The sequence below is a fragment of the Nuphar pumila genome, chromosome 8, assembly GCF_984573655.1.
Source record: "Nuphar pumila chromosome 8, dmNupPumi1.hap1.1, whole genome shotgun sequence".
Taxonomy (NCBI): domain Eukaryota; kingdom Viridiplantae; phylum Streptophyta; class Magnoliopsida; order Nymphaeales; family Nymphaeaceae; genus Nuphar; species Nuphar pumila.
In genome coordinates this window covers 49,664,644-49,680,370 of record NC_143256.1, presented here as the reverse complement: position 1 = coordinate 49,680,370, position 15,727 = coordinate 49,664,644, and the positions used below count along the sequence as shown (strand labels likewise).

The 15,727-nt window shown below is 36.2% G+C and overlaps 1 pseudogene; it reads right to left on the bottom strand.

The window, feature by feature from the left end:
- Nucleotides 1–1,788: 1,788 nt before the first annotated feature.
- Nucleotides 1,789–3,948, bottom strand: LOC149829928 (protein ROOT INITIATION DEFECTIVE 3 pseudogene; annotated as a pseudogene).
- Nucleotides 3,949–15,727: the final 11,779 nt, after the last annotated feature.

Below are 15,727 nucleotides of genomic sequence, written 5' to 3'. Positions count from 1 at the left end.
TCAAAATCAAATTGGACTTTGAATTTGAAGTTTGAATCTGAATATTAGAAGATGAATCAAGAATTTCTAAGTTTGATTGAACTTTGATTTTGATTGGAGTTTTGAAGATAAAATGAATTTGGAATTTCAAAGTCAATTTGAACTTTGAAATCTGATTTGAATTTGAATAAAAATGACTTTGGAATCTCAAAGTTGAATTGAACTTTGAGATTGAAAATGAAATTGAATTTGAAGATGAAAAGGATGAATTGGTTTTTATAAGAATTGAAGATAGATTGAGGAAGATATTTACATCACTTGGAGTTTTTGAAAAAGGAATTTTGAAAATATGATGCAGTTCTATCTAAATGATGAATGAATTTAATTTTTTGAAATTGAATTTTGAAAAGCTATTCCATTCTTTAAATGAATTAAAATAAGATTGAAGATATAATACATCCTTGACTATGGTCATTGAATGTATTATATAATAATCTATATTTAAATTCAGGTGAAGAATGAAACACATTTGGTGCTTTTATAGAATTTAAAATGAAATTAACTTTCAATATACCCTGACTATGGCCATTGGTATATATTTTGAATTAATTTTAAGTTAAATTCTGATAAAGGAAGAAAATATTTAAGGGAAAACATGTTGAATTTTGAAGACAGATCCAGTGTTATTTTGTAAAAGATAAAAATACTAAGTTTTGTCCACACCCTGACTATGGCCATTGATATGAATCATCAACTTAGGATTAATTTACCTCTTACGAAATGGTGCACGTGTCATTCGTGTTTCACCAATGTGAGATTTTGAGAAATAAAGGTAAAAGCATGAAAACAAGTAATTCATGGTATTCATAATGCTCATTCATTCTATCTAGAGCAGGAAATATAAATTCTCATTTAAGATCTAACTATTACAATTATTAAAATAAAGTCTTAATCTAAGAGAGGGAATCAACATTTTCCGTATATCCCTACAAAACAAGGTTAGCATAAAGCAAGATGCAGAAGGTATATAAGAGAATGAAGAACTTTACATGAAGCTTGGCATATATATGAGAAGGTCTATAAAAAGTGCATGTGAGAATGTGCAATAATAAAAAAAAAAAAAGTGAGATATATATACCTAAAGGCAAATGCACATGATTGCATCTAACTTGTAATGGAAGTACCTAAGTTGGTGAGGATATGCTGGGAGAATTTGGAAAATATGTATGATAAGATGCACATACACAGGAACATTATATTGAATGGTGGAACGGGACCAACTACTATGGATAAGGATTGTGGGTGAAAGATAGAGTGTAGGTGAAGTGGATGCCAGGAGGTGAGGTGCCACTATAAGTTCTATTATGACAAGATGTAGTAGACACTGATGAAAGTGGAGGCCACAAAGATACTGTGCAATGGGGCAGTATGTGATGGTGCCATAGTGTGTATGATATGAGTTTATAACAGTGAAAACAAAGAAGCTATGTAGACAATATGTATAATGGAAGTATAACGAAATATCGTGGAGAAGGCATACTGACCTGGTAGAATGCAGTGAAGAATAGTGCTGATTAGGTGAAGGGTATTTGTTGTAGGATGATGAATGAAAAAGGTATGGCTAAGGTGATATACACAAGAGATAGGGAAAAGGGCAGATGCTAAAGGTGATTGTTCTTTAGAAAGGTGAGTAATGAGAGGTTGATGCAACAGATGATAACTGGAAGTTGAAGTGGGGCTGTTACTACCAGCAAAATTGTGGAGTGGCAAATGGCTTAAGATCTGTCCATCTTTTGCAGAACAGACCTTTCAGTAGTCATTGTGTCTCGTTTGATCAGCATCCATCAACTCATCTATACAGAAACAATGCAAATCTTTATACATGTTTTTCCAACTCTTGATCATTTGCCTGCTATAGTCTGACTTTAGCTTTTCCAGATCTCTTTGAACTTTGGATAACGAATCATGTTTCTCAAATTCTTTAATTTGATTCTTTAGCACATGAAGAGTAGTGAAGAGCCGGCTATCTAATGACTCAATATATTGATGCTGTAGTGAAACCACAGGACCAGTTTCATAACTGCCATCAGGATATCCCACCTCAGCAGTTACATATCTCTGCAATAGTGGCGGCAAAGCTCTGCGCTTGGGAGCCAAAGTACTGCTCAATGCACTTGGCTGTTTGATCACTAGGATGTTGCTAACAGAGCCTTTAAGAATGCGAAGAACCTGTCTAGTTATGGGGTGCCAAATTTGAATTGTTCTATCCTTTGATCCAGAAACCAAGGTAACTCCATCCGCGCTCGATGCCAAGCATGTGACAACTTCACTGTGATCAGATAATGCACCAATGATATCCCTCCCATAAGAGCCACCAGAGCTGTTTCCAGACTTAAGTGCAGCAATATATATGTTTGCATCACTGCAAGCAGCATAAAACACATATTCACCAGGATTCAGCGCAACTGCTGCTATTTTAGCAGGGAAAGAAATGGTTTTCAATAGAACCCCCAATGGCAAACTCCAAACCTGACCTTGCAAGTACAATCTTCTGAAGAAGATATAACTATTGCACTACAACCACCATAACCACAGGCTACATCAGTAACTGGCAAAGAATGTCCATGAAACCTATGCTCATATGGGTGATCCTGTCGCAGCTGACCACTATCATCAAATATCCTAAACAAGAACCAAACTTTCACTGATCCATCTTCAGAACCAGAAATAATAAATGATTCATCATCAGCAAAAATCAAGCAAGTAACTTCTTTATAATGAGCAGCCCACTTTCTAAGAAGTCTACCACTTGCGACCTCCCATAGGTAAATGGCTTCAGAAGACCCTCCACCAATGACATATGTCCCATCGTTATTAGAAGAAAGAGGCTTGATTGGCTCAACACAACTCTTAATTTCTGCTTAACACTCAAGGAAACGTCCTCAAACTTTAATGCAGGCCATCCAGGTGGTGGTTGGTTGTGACATGTTGTGAGAAGGTGTAGTTGAAAATGTTGTTGTCCATGGGGAAAATGGATTGAATGATGTATATGCAGGAGATGTTGGTGCAGCAGTAGGGTAACAGTGGGTGCAATGGACGTGGATGTGCACAATTGTGAAATGGAGATCACATATGCTGAGAGTGGAGATGATGTTGGTTGTGCATAGGAAAAGCCACAGGGGCTGGTGATGGTGAGGAGATGGCTGCAGGTGTATTGCATTTATGACAGCAGCCAATGGGGATGGAGTTGGTGAAGTAACTGAGAGGGTGCCCTGAAGTGCTGTGAGGGGGATTGTGAATAGTGTAATTTGCAGCAGTGGAAGAATTTTGACAGTAGGTAAGTGGATACTGAAGGTTACGACAACATGGTGGGTGGCTTGTTGTTCCAATTTTTATCTAAAACAAGTGGCAAATAACAGTAAAAGTGAATAGGTGCTATGTAAAAGAAAAGAAATGTACAAGCACAGCTAGGTATGGATGCAAAAGTGCAATAGGTGTTGTACACAGTGTTGTGCATAGAGAACAAAATATTGTGCTGCAGAGCACAGGTATATACATTTAATCAATGAAAAGAAAACCATTGCAGACGTTGGGCCTAGAATCAAGTTCAAGTAATGCCCAGGTTACATCTCTTGTGATGAACAAAGCCAATCTATCAGGAAATGTGTAGCAAACGTTGTATTAGGAATTGGAAACTTAAGTTACACATCAAAAGCCTGGCAAAGAGTATCAAATACAAAGATTCATGTTTAATACTTCTCACCACATGACAGATCCATAGAAGAGCATATAACTTTTCAATCATTTCTTACCCTTTTTTTTTAGCAACCCTCATTACATGGGCTCTGCTTTGATTGCACAAGTCAGAAACCAAAGGTATCATCGTACCACTGCAAAGTCCCATTCTTGACCATCATTCTCACCTTCACTTCTAACAAACAAACTCTGATGATTCCCAAAGAACCACATCTTTCAAAAGGAAAGTAAAAGCAACAAACCATCAAAATATCAATTAATCACCAACTAGAAGAAAACAAATTAGCTTTTTCTTTTACAATCTTCCCTTCTCTTTGTAAGAACATTGCCTGGATTCAACAACATACCAACATGCTTCCAAAGTATTGAAACAGAATTTATGACTCCAACATAATGAACCCAAAAATAATAATAACAATGGAGTGGACTTGATCGTGTAGAACTCATCAATACCCACTTCATAGAATAGATCAAAATACCTGGGTGATGGGGATCAACTGAACACAGGGTTTTACAACGGACATGAAGGATCATGAAATGCTAGTGTTCAACGATCTTTCAATTGGCTCAAGCGTGTATGCCAAAACAGAACTTACCAAGGGAGATAATGCTTGTAATGGATCGAAGTATATAAACGCTCAAGTAAATGAAACGTGAATGCATTTATGAGAGGGAACATCATGGATAATAAAAAAAAAATAGAAAAGGAAAAATAAAGATAAAAATGCAAATCAAAACTAAAAGAGATATGAGATTGGAATATGAACAGATGGTTGAAATAAGAACAGAGAATTCAAAAATCAATGATAATCAAGATGGAAACGGGAAATGATAAACATGAAATCAAGATGTTGGAACACTATCGTTCCAGTTTATATTGCACACAGGTAGGCTGATTTGCTATAAGCAAATCAGATGCTACCGAGGGTGCTTAAAGGGGCAAATGGGCAAGAGCACTTAGATCTAGAGAGAGAATCAAAAGGGAAAAGAGCTTACCGTGATTCTACGAAGGACTGGTTTTTGCAGGAACCTTGAAGAAGGGCGGAGAGGGAAAACTCGATCAAAGAAATGATGGATCTTTCAAAGGAAAACCTCGATGGAAAATTGGATATCGTTCTTTTCTTTCCCCCCCTTTCTCAGAGACTGGGATGCCTCTCCTTTAAAGAGAGTCGCTGGGCTGTTTGTTGAAGATGGAAGGCTGTCCGAAGGAGAAATTGTTGAAGATGGAGGGTAGGAGTAAAAGGGAGGAATGAGCGGGAGAGACTGTTTTGAAATTTCATTTTTTTCAAAAAGGAGGCTCCTTTTAAGAAAAATTTTCATAAAATGGTTTAAAACGAGGTTTTTAGCAAAATTCAATTTTTTTCAATTTTTAAAACCATTTGCTTTCCTCAATTTTTGATTTTTGTATTGCTTTTTGTGATCATCACAAAATTTTTCCTCTCTTGGCGGTTTCTCTCTCTTCCTTCTCTTTTCCTTTTCTAACCTCCATTCTCCTCCTTTTTGAAGGGAGAAGAACAAAAGAAAGAAAAGAAAGAGAGAAGAGAAAAGAAAGAAAGAATGAGAGAGGAGAAACTATTTTGCGGGGTCTCACTTGACCTTAATTTGAAAATATTTAGCAAATAACTCGCCTCCATTTTGAAAATATTGCGAGAAAAAGGAGAGACGGGATTCGCTCGTCGGTACGAGGTTCGACCGTTCCTGGCGCCTTTACCAGGGGTAATCGAACCAAGGATCAAATCTATGCCTTTTGCTTTGCCTAAATATAATATAAGAATTTATTCTAACTCTAAAATACACAAAGAATCATGCTTGTGCGATGCAAGGATGTATGCTCTTTTGAAAATTGATTTAGAAATTTCCAAGTATTCTGAGATGAACTTGGTACGAGAATGAAGAAACGATTAAATCTGACTTAGAACTTTGAGATAGATCAGAGAAGTTCTAAGTCTTTGAATTAAATCAGGATTTGGAAGAATAAATGAGAAGGAATGGCTTGAAATATAAAAGGAAATGAAGTTTCAAAGTCAGAAATGGACTTTGAATTTGAATTTGAATTTAGGAAAGGAAATGAATACTTGAGATGGAATTGAATTTGGATTTCATAAGTTTGGAATGGATCAGAGAAATCCAAATGGTATAGAAATGAATTCAAGAAATCTAGACATGATTTGCAAAGGGATTTAAATTTAAAATCTGGAAATGAACTGGAATTGGATTTGAAAGTTGGATTTGAGGATAAAATTTGATCTGGAATTCAAATCCAAAGTTTGGATCTTAAGATGGATTTAAAATCTGAAATCTGAGATCCGATGTGAGATTGGGTTCTGGATCCTAGAATGGATTTAGATCTGAAGTCTGAGATCCGAAGTGGAATTGGATTCTGGATCCTAAGATGGATTTTGGATCTAAAATCTGAGATCCGATGTGAGATTGGGTTCTGGATCCTAGAATGGATTTGGATCTGAAGTCTGAGATCCGAAGTGGAATTGGATTCTGGATCCTAAGATGGATTTTGGATCTGAAATCTGAGATTCAATGTAGAGTTGGACTCTGGATCCTAAAGAGGAATTGGATCTGAAGTCTGAGATCCAATATGAGTGTTGAATCCTGGATCCTAAAAGGGATTGGAGTTAAATTCAGAAGAACTTCCAAGTTTAATTTGAACTTGGAGAATGAATTTTAGAAATTGAATTTTTTGAATATGCAAATGAATTTCAAAGTCAAATTAGACCTTGAATTTGAAATTTAGAAGATGAGTCAAGAATCTCAAAGTTAAATTGAACTTGGATTTTGATTGGAGTTTTGAATATAAAATGAATTTGGAATTTCAAAGTCAGTTTGAACTTTGAAATCTGATTTGAATTTGAATAAAAATGACTTTGAAATCTCAAAGTTAGATTGAATTTGAAAATGAAAAGGATGAATTGGATTGGATAAGGATTGAAGATAGATCTGAGAAAAGTATTTACATTACTTGGAGTTTTGGAAAAGGAATTTTGAAAACATGATGCAGTTTTATCCTAAATGATGAATGTATTTAAGTAATTTGAAATTGGATTTTTGAAAAGCTATTCTATTCTTTAAATGAATTAAAATAAGATTAAAGATATAATACATCCTTGACTATGGTCATTGAATGTATTATATAATAATCTGTATTTAAATTCAAGAGAAGAATGAAACACATTTGGTGCTTTTATAAAATTTAAAATGAAATTAACTCTCAATATACCCTGACTATGGCCATTGGTATATATTTTGAATTAATTTTAAGTTAAATTCTGATAAAAGAAGAAAATATTTAAGGAAAATATGATGAATTTTGAAAACGGGTCCAGTGTGGATCCAATGTTATTTTGTAAAAGATAAAAATACTAAGTTTTGTCCACACCCTGACTATGGACATTGATGTGGATCATCAACTTAGGATTGATTTACCTCTTACAAGATGGTGCACGTGCCGTTCGTGTTTTACCAATGTGAGACTTTAAGAAATAAAAGAAAAATGCATGAAGAACAAGTAATTCATGATATTTACAATGCTCATTCATTCTACCTAAAGCAGGAAATGTAAATTCTCATTCAAGATCTAACTATTACAACATTGAAAATATAAATCCAAGAAATGACTTTTTTCCATATATTCCCTGCAAAACCGAGTTAGCATAATGAAATACATATGGAGAGAAAACAACACTTCATATACAAGATGATGAATGGTCATATATCTAAAGGAAGGGTGCATGTGAATCACGTGGGATTAAGTATATACAAATGAGGGTAGATCTGTGTAACTATGCATAAAGATGTATATATGAGGACAACACACACACACACACACACACACACATATATATATATATATATATATATATATATATATATATATATATATATATATATATAAGTATGTACATATATTTCTATGACTAGAAAACCTATGCAAATTTTCAAGTATATTCATATATAATATATATGTATATACATGAAAGGGGAACTTTGAAATGTAAGGATGAACATTATATACATAAGGTAAAAGAGGTTGCTTAGTAAGGGTGGCAACAACTGATAAACATGGGTATTTGCAATGTAGGACAAAGATGCTAAAGTGACAAGATGCAGGGGAAAATCTGATCATTGGTGTATGGCTGAAATGGAGTGTTGTGAGTGATGATGGATAGGAAGATGCTGGAGCCAGAATGATCCAGGATGGATCATTAGAGGAGGCAATAGCCATAGTGAGTTATTATGGAAATGAAATATTACGATGATTCATTGTGAACCATTGTGAAAGACTATGGCTATAGTAGTTCCTTAATAAACCACTGCGAAAATGAAGGGTCACAGTAGTTTCTTGTGAACAATTGTGAAAAGTTGCAGCTGTAGTAGTTTTTAATAAACTACTGTGAAAATGGATGGCCACCGTGGTTCATTGTGAACCCCAGTGAAAGATTCTCTTTCCTGTAGTGAACTCTGTGGTTGGGAAAAAAGGGTTGACAACAGGGTCAACATAGATACTTAAGATATATACTGCTGTAATCAGTTTAGTGAGTTCATTGAACAATTGCTGAAAGCAAGGAAAGCAAAGCTAATGCAAAATGGCATCCAATCTACATAAAGAGAATTAACAATAACTGACTATATACAAAGGAAAATAATCATATGAATGCAAGAAATGTTAAATGGAAAACTGGATTTATTATTTGAGATTAATTGATGACAGAATAAACAATGCTATGATGAACATATTGCAGAAGTTTAAATGAGAAAAGGTAAGCTTACAGCAAAAGAAAGTAATCTGACTGTTTAATGCAATTTACAGTTTTGCCTCTGATCTATTTCTCGTATTAGCCCAGTGGATCGACTCAGGTGATCCACTCTCAGCAGGTTTTACTGCTCCTCACTGGAACCACTAACATATATTTCTGGTATACTTGTTCCTGCAATTGTACCATGAAAACAATATATATGGTGATGTGCTGTCAGTAATAGAAATCTCCAAATTTAAGGGCAGCCACCTAGAAGAAAGGAGCATACAGCTAAATGACGGCAATCTCCAAAGGTTTCTCAGTTTAAATAGCCAAGAACAAAACCTGAAGTGCAAAGAACCTGGTATTTAAATTTTGAGAGATTTGTAGAATGTGAACTACTTGCAGTGATGTGTCAGGGTTATTCTGCAACTCGCGCAACATCTGATCTGCAGCAACTCTCTGTGTATTCTGGACCAAACCTGTAACAAGATTTTGGGAGAGAGGATGCACTCGCGTCCTGGCCCTTTGTCACGCCTAAGGCAGCTGAAGCACAACATGGCTATGGGTAACTTGTTGGCAACAACGAGGTGCTGTTGTGATAGACAATATGAAGGGAAAGATGAGGTGGATAGGGTGTGCTTGTGAAATAGAGTACTTCGGCAATGTGCTGTAAAATGACAGCAGATGAATGACCTAATCCCTTTGGCACTCCACTTCCCCATTATGAGTTAATTTGAAAAGAATCCACGATCTAGAAAGTTTATAACATGACTTCCCCTCCTTCAGACGTCAGAGGTGATCATGGTATTGTACAGCCCCTCATTCAAATGCTTCTTTCCCTTTACGATTGTATTGACAGTCACTCATCATTCCCATTGCAGATAAGGGGCCTTTAGATGGAAAAAGCCATATCACCCATGTTTATTAAAGGCTTTCTTATCAATCATCAACAAAACAAATTCTGTGTTGGGCTTTAATTGACAAGATCACTATTTGAGACAAAAAAAGAGTGAATTATTGGCCCCAATCTGGAATTAGGGAATCTGCAGGTCTGGTGTCCAATCAACGATCCAGCAGGAGCTGGTGAACAACATTAGCTGAAGATGCCAATCAATGTGCTAAAAGATGCTAGATACTGATTTATACACATCTTGTAAAAGCCATTACAAAATATTAACTGAGATGAAGTGCACAGTAAGATCAAAGAGAGACAAAATCTGATAAAATAAGATATCAAAATATAAACTCAAAGCTACAGATCACAAATACAAGTCGGTCATCAACAGAGGAATGTAAACCAGAAAAGTAAATAAGAAAGAAAAAAAAAGGGTGAACAATAGGTTTAATCATACGGTTAAACCAAATATAGAGAACATATGGAAAATGACATGAGATCTTAATAAAGTGCAAGCTGATCCTCAACAAGGGACCGAAAATCAGATAGTTAACAGTGGATCAACTCCTTACCTTTTACAAGAAGCTCAGATCACTCTGGTGAGCCTGCAACTCTGCTGGTGGGGAATCAACTTCCAGCTACTTGCTTTCTTCTGATTTCTCTTCTTTTTTTTTTTTTAAAGACTAACACAGAAAAGAAGAAAAAAAAAAAAAGACATCTTCAAAATTTGCAATCAACTGACAATCAGTAGGGTCGACCTGAGGGGTACCTCCATTGTGCTACAGATTATATTATATGAGACTCAAACCCTTGTTGATTGTGATCTTCAGAGGGCCAAAATTGGCTTTGCAGGTGGAGATCAATGACAATCACGCACTAATGAAGAGTTATGACAATCCAAATGTAGAGAACATGCAGGTCCCTCTAACAAAAAAAAAAAAAATGGTAAACGTAGAAATAAAAGGGAGAGGATTACAGAAAAAAAAAAAGATTAATAGAGAAACATATGAAATAGATTCTTTAATTAAGACATTTTCACAGTGACAGGCCTCTGTATTTTCATGGTCATGGGTAAACAAACCTTTATTTAATCGATCAATTGTGGGAATCGATTTCCATGTCGGACATTTAGCAGATCAATACCCCTCCGTGGAACACAGAAATTTTGCACTTTCCAGGATATCAGCATTTGGTATTAGCAGAAGCAAGGGAGCTCACATAGCACATCTCTTATGGCCCAAATTAACGCTAGTTCATCCTGATCGGATCAGTCATTCATCCCCATCCTCAAACTTTACCCTGGAGACTTGGGTCTCCTTCGCTCAATTAGAGAGGGAAGATGAAATCTTGACACGATGTCCAACGTTTATCAATGAATCAGAGGGATTAATGAAAGATAAGTTAGATGAACAAGAGGTTAAATCGTGAAGTTAAACCAAATATAGAAATTATGAAGAAGATAAAAGGGAAAATAATTTTTCTCTGAGATATTGCTCTACATCCTATGCTTCATTGGTAACCAGGCACTCAATACCTGGATATACCTCATCCGAAATGCAAATAGCCAAATATCACTTAGGGAAATTCATGAGAAAACCTCAACCACGAGAGAGAGTATACACAAAATGAGATTATAAAGAAAGTGCAACAGAAACAGCATCAAACACACGCAGCTAATTGCAATTAACAGGAAGGGAAAGAAGGAAAAAAAAATTGAAGAGGATATGTTGGAACATGGAGTTCCATTTACTGTTGCATCGGGTGAGCTGATCTTGCTATACGCATATCAGTCTCATCATTTTGCTTCGTGAAAGAAAATATAAAAAAGTAAGAAAAGAAGATAAAGAGATGCAGAGAGGAACAAAAAGGGAAAAATTTACAGAGGATCAAGGAAAAATGAGGGCGGTGGCTTACCTGGAGCCTTGTGAATCCCGATCGACCTTCCGCCACTCAAAAGGGGGAAGAAACCAGGAAAATGTAAAGGGGCAGAAGGAGGAAGGCCAGAGGAAGTGAAGATGGATCGTAATCTGAGAAGGTGAGAGGGTGATAACGGGTGGTGAAGGAGGAAATGGGGAGGTGAAGAAGCGGTCCCTAGGGTTTTCGTTGTAAGGTTTCTTTATAGGGGAGAAGGAAGAGGTTCGGTTGAAGATGGGTGGCTGGATGAAGGTTGTTGCAGATGGGTGGCTCAGGAAGGTGATCGGGCGGCTGGGCGATGAGAATGGAGAGGGTTGAGGAGAGGAGCCATGAAGGAGTGTGGCGGTTGAGGGGGAGAAGGCGTTTGTAACCCATCCGCCCCTTTTACAAAAACCCTAAAAGAGGTTTTGTAAAGGGGGTCCTTTTAAATTTACGAACTTTCCAGAAGAAGGCTTGTTTCAAAAGTTTTTCCTTGAAAAAAGGGGTTTTCTAAAAACTATTTTTGTAATTTTCTTTTTGTATTGAATTTTTTTTGTTCTTTTCTGAGTATATTTTTTTTTTGTATTTTTAGAATGAAGATTTGAGAAAGCAAAGACTAAAACCCTAATTTGTTTGTATTTTTCTAAAAGAAATATTTACAAAAGTATTTTCTTGAAAATTTCAGACCATTTTGGGGAAATTTCTTCAGAAGAATGGGTTTTGGCCCGAGGTTTTGAGAAAATGTTCGAGTTTTGACACTCGAATCGAGACATACAATGTGATGGATCCAAACGGATGTCGAATGGACTATCCGATCTTTTTAAAGACTATTCTTGGTATTTTCTATAATTTTAATTTAAAATTTGAACAAGGAAACTCAGATTTGGATCTGGACAATGGACCCAGATCCGAAATCAATTTAAACATATAAAATGAATCTAATTTCAATAAAGCTTGAGAAATAAACTGAAATTTAGATTTAAAAATGACACATTTGCTCAAAAAATGAATTTAGGGGCAAAAGGGGAATATTTAAAAGATTTTGAAAAATTTGGGGTGTTCACAGATGCCCCTCTTTGCTACTAAGCCGGTTGAAAGCCGAGCTTAGTGGCAAAGAAAACACTCCAAATTTTGAAAAATGCCCCAGTCAGCAGATCTCAACTGGGTGTGGAAGAATTTGATTTAAAAGACATGGTTTTTCAGATTTAAATCTTTATCCTTGAATGGCTTTGGGAAGACGAAATCCTTGAAAGTGATATGATTGAATAAATAGAGATGAGGAAATCGTGATGGGACTTTGGGTGAATATCCCGAAATGATGAAAGGTAAGAATTTTGATCAAGCCTCATGGGTGAGACAAGATCAGCCTTTTGAATGACTCAAGTTTAGCCCTTAACCTGGATGGGACTAAGATATCTCAAGATAACCTGAATGGGGAAAGGAATAAAAGAAGATCTTGATGGGACATTTTTGAGAAAACGCCTCATGAGATGAAGTTCAAGTAGGACTTTATTCCGGATGGATATACAAAGCATGGATTCCTCGATGGGAAGACCATGATGGGACTTGGAAGGAAACACCTCGTTAAAACGAGAAACCTCGTTAGGACGAGACTAAGGTTTAACCCAAACCTGAAAAAGGAAGATACCTCGATGCACGAGGTTCAGGCTTAACCCTTAACCTAAAGGGGACGACCATACAGAATCCTCGAGTGAAGAGACCATGATGGGACCTTCGGAGTTTGGACGAACAAATCTGAAAAGGGTTTTGCGAAAGGAGGAAGGAAATGGGGTTCCCTTAAGCTTTGAAAAAGGGATGAACTTGGACGTCTCATTGCTGAGACTAAATCAGCTTTTGAATTTAATGACCTCTCGCAGGGAGTACAGGTTTTGACCCTTAATCTGAGTGGGAACAACCATACGGATATCTTGAAACCGTGATGGGACAGGAGAGATACTTCAACTAAGTGGGGTAACTCTTCTGGAAGATATAAACAACGCTAAGTTGCACAAAAATGGATATTGAATATTTATTTCATTCTTAGAATATCTAGAAAATTTTTGCCAATAAGATAAATTTATAGTTGACTTCAACACTTGAAAATGTGAATATGTGTGCAAAAGATATTCCCTCTTTTTACCTAGAGTATTTCCTCCAACGAGGTTAACTTCTCGGTTTTTAAGAGTCAAATTCAAAATTTTAACGCTGATGATTTTCTTCAAGGAAGCTATCCATTTCCCTGATATGAGAAGAGAAGAAGTATTCTCAATTTCATAAAAGTGAGTAGTGAAAAGACATTGATAAAAGAATTTTGCATGAGAAAAGATGACTTCTGGCAATTTAGGCAGTTTGATATCTGGGTGTTTTTCCCATGATGATCTTCTTGCACTCTTTTTGAGTCATTGAGTTTTTTTGGGCTTTTACATCATCCTTCATTTTGGATGTTCCTGACTTTTCTCTCTTTTTTAGGGAAGGGTACGTCACAAACTCCTTCATCTTGGAGATGTTCCGATCCTTTATTTTCTCAGGAATTATATATGGTGGTATTGGCTCAAAAGGTCTTTAGATGATAGCAGAAATCAAATATCATTTAGGGTTTGTCGGTAGGTCCATCACATCCGCCTTCATCTCAACGGTGATCTGAACTTTCCCTGGAAGGATCCTTCACAAACTCCTTCATCTCGGTAGATGATCCAAATCTTCTTTGGCCCTGGGGGTCTACTCGCTTAATTCGCCTTCATCTTAACGACAATTGAGAGATCCCTTTTGCCGATATTTGATTGCAGCTTTAAGCTAGATAAGGTGATATGGATTAAGTGGATTCTTTTATGGCTTAGGATATTTCCACTGTCTAATTGCCAGGAAATCGTCTTTAAACATGCATCATAGCTATGATCAATATCAATTTGCTTCCGGCTTTTCAATGTCATCGAATATTTATTTCACTAATCATACCGAGGATATTTCTTTCATCCTTTTGGTTGATCAACAGGAAAAAGATTTGAATTTTACCTCTTTTTCGCAAAGAGTTTCACCTTTTATGAAGAAAATACTAGAGGTAATCCGAGGTAATTCTTTTGTGCAGTAAGATTTATTTGGAATCAACAAATATTTTTAGCAGATTGGCAAGGTTTTCATGACTTCTATGTGAAATATTTACTCAACATAGATTTTGATGCGACCTTTAGTTGCAATTTATGATTTTGGACATTCTGATCAGTAAAATTGGAACCTTTCATTTAACGACCAGCGAAGGAGCTGGAACCTTTTATTTAACGACCAGCGAAGTAGCTGGGACATTTCATTTAACGACCAGTGAAGTAGCTGGGACATTTCATTTAATGACCAGAAAAAAACTGGGACCTTTCATTTAACGACCAGCGAAGTAGCTGGAACCTTTTATTTAGCGACCAGCGAAGTAGCTGGGACATTTCATTTAGCGACCAGCGAAGTAGTTGGGACATTTCATTTAATCATTTAATGACCAGCGAAGTAGCTGGGACATTTCATTTAATCATTTAACGACCAGCGAAGTAGCTGGGACATTTCATTTAATCATTTAACGGCCAGCGAAGTAGCTGGGACATTTCATTTAATCATTTAACGGCCAGCGAAGTAGCTGGGACATTTCATTTAATCATTCAACGACCAGCGAAGTAGCTGGGACATTTCATTTAATCATTTAACGACCAACGAAGTAGCTGGGACATTTCATTTAATCATTTAACGACCAACAAAGTAGTTGGGACATTTCATTTAATCATTTAATGACCAGCGAAGTAACTGGGACATTTCATTTAATCATTTAACGACCAACGAAGTAGCTGGGACATTTCATTTAATCATTTAACGACCAGCGAAGTAGCTGGGACATTTCATTTAATCATTTAACGACCAGCGAAGTAGCTGGGACATTTCATTTAATCATTTAACGACTAGCGAAGTAGCTGGGACATTTCATTTAATCATTTAACGACCAACGAAGTAGCTGGGACATTTTATTTAATCATTTAACGACCTGATTTAAGATTAAGACTTTTGAAAGACAACCAATATGAGGACTAATGAACTTGATCTTTAGATTTGAAAATTGAGCAAAATAACCAATGCGAACACTAGGTTTTTCAACTGAAGATTCGGGAAGGAGATCGGCCTATTTAAGATATTTAGAGATCGACGCAAGAAGAATGGCCGGGGTTTTAGGATTATCCCTTATCCTGAAAGGAAAACAGAATAGATGTTTTTGACGAGAATTTAGAAAAAGAATGATTCAGGTTTATCCCTTAACCTGAAGGGGAAAACAGAATAGATGTTTTGAAGAGAATTTAGGAAAAGAATGATTCAGGTTTATCCCTTAACCTGAAGGGGAAATAGAAGATTTTATGAAGAGATAACCTGAGACTTGAATTTAGAAGGGATATGACAAGATTTAGAATTTATGATCTATGATCTA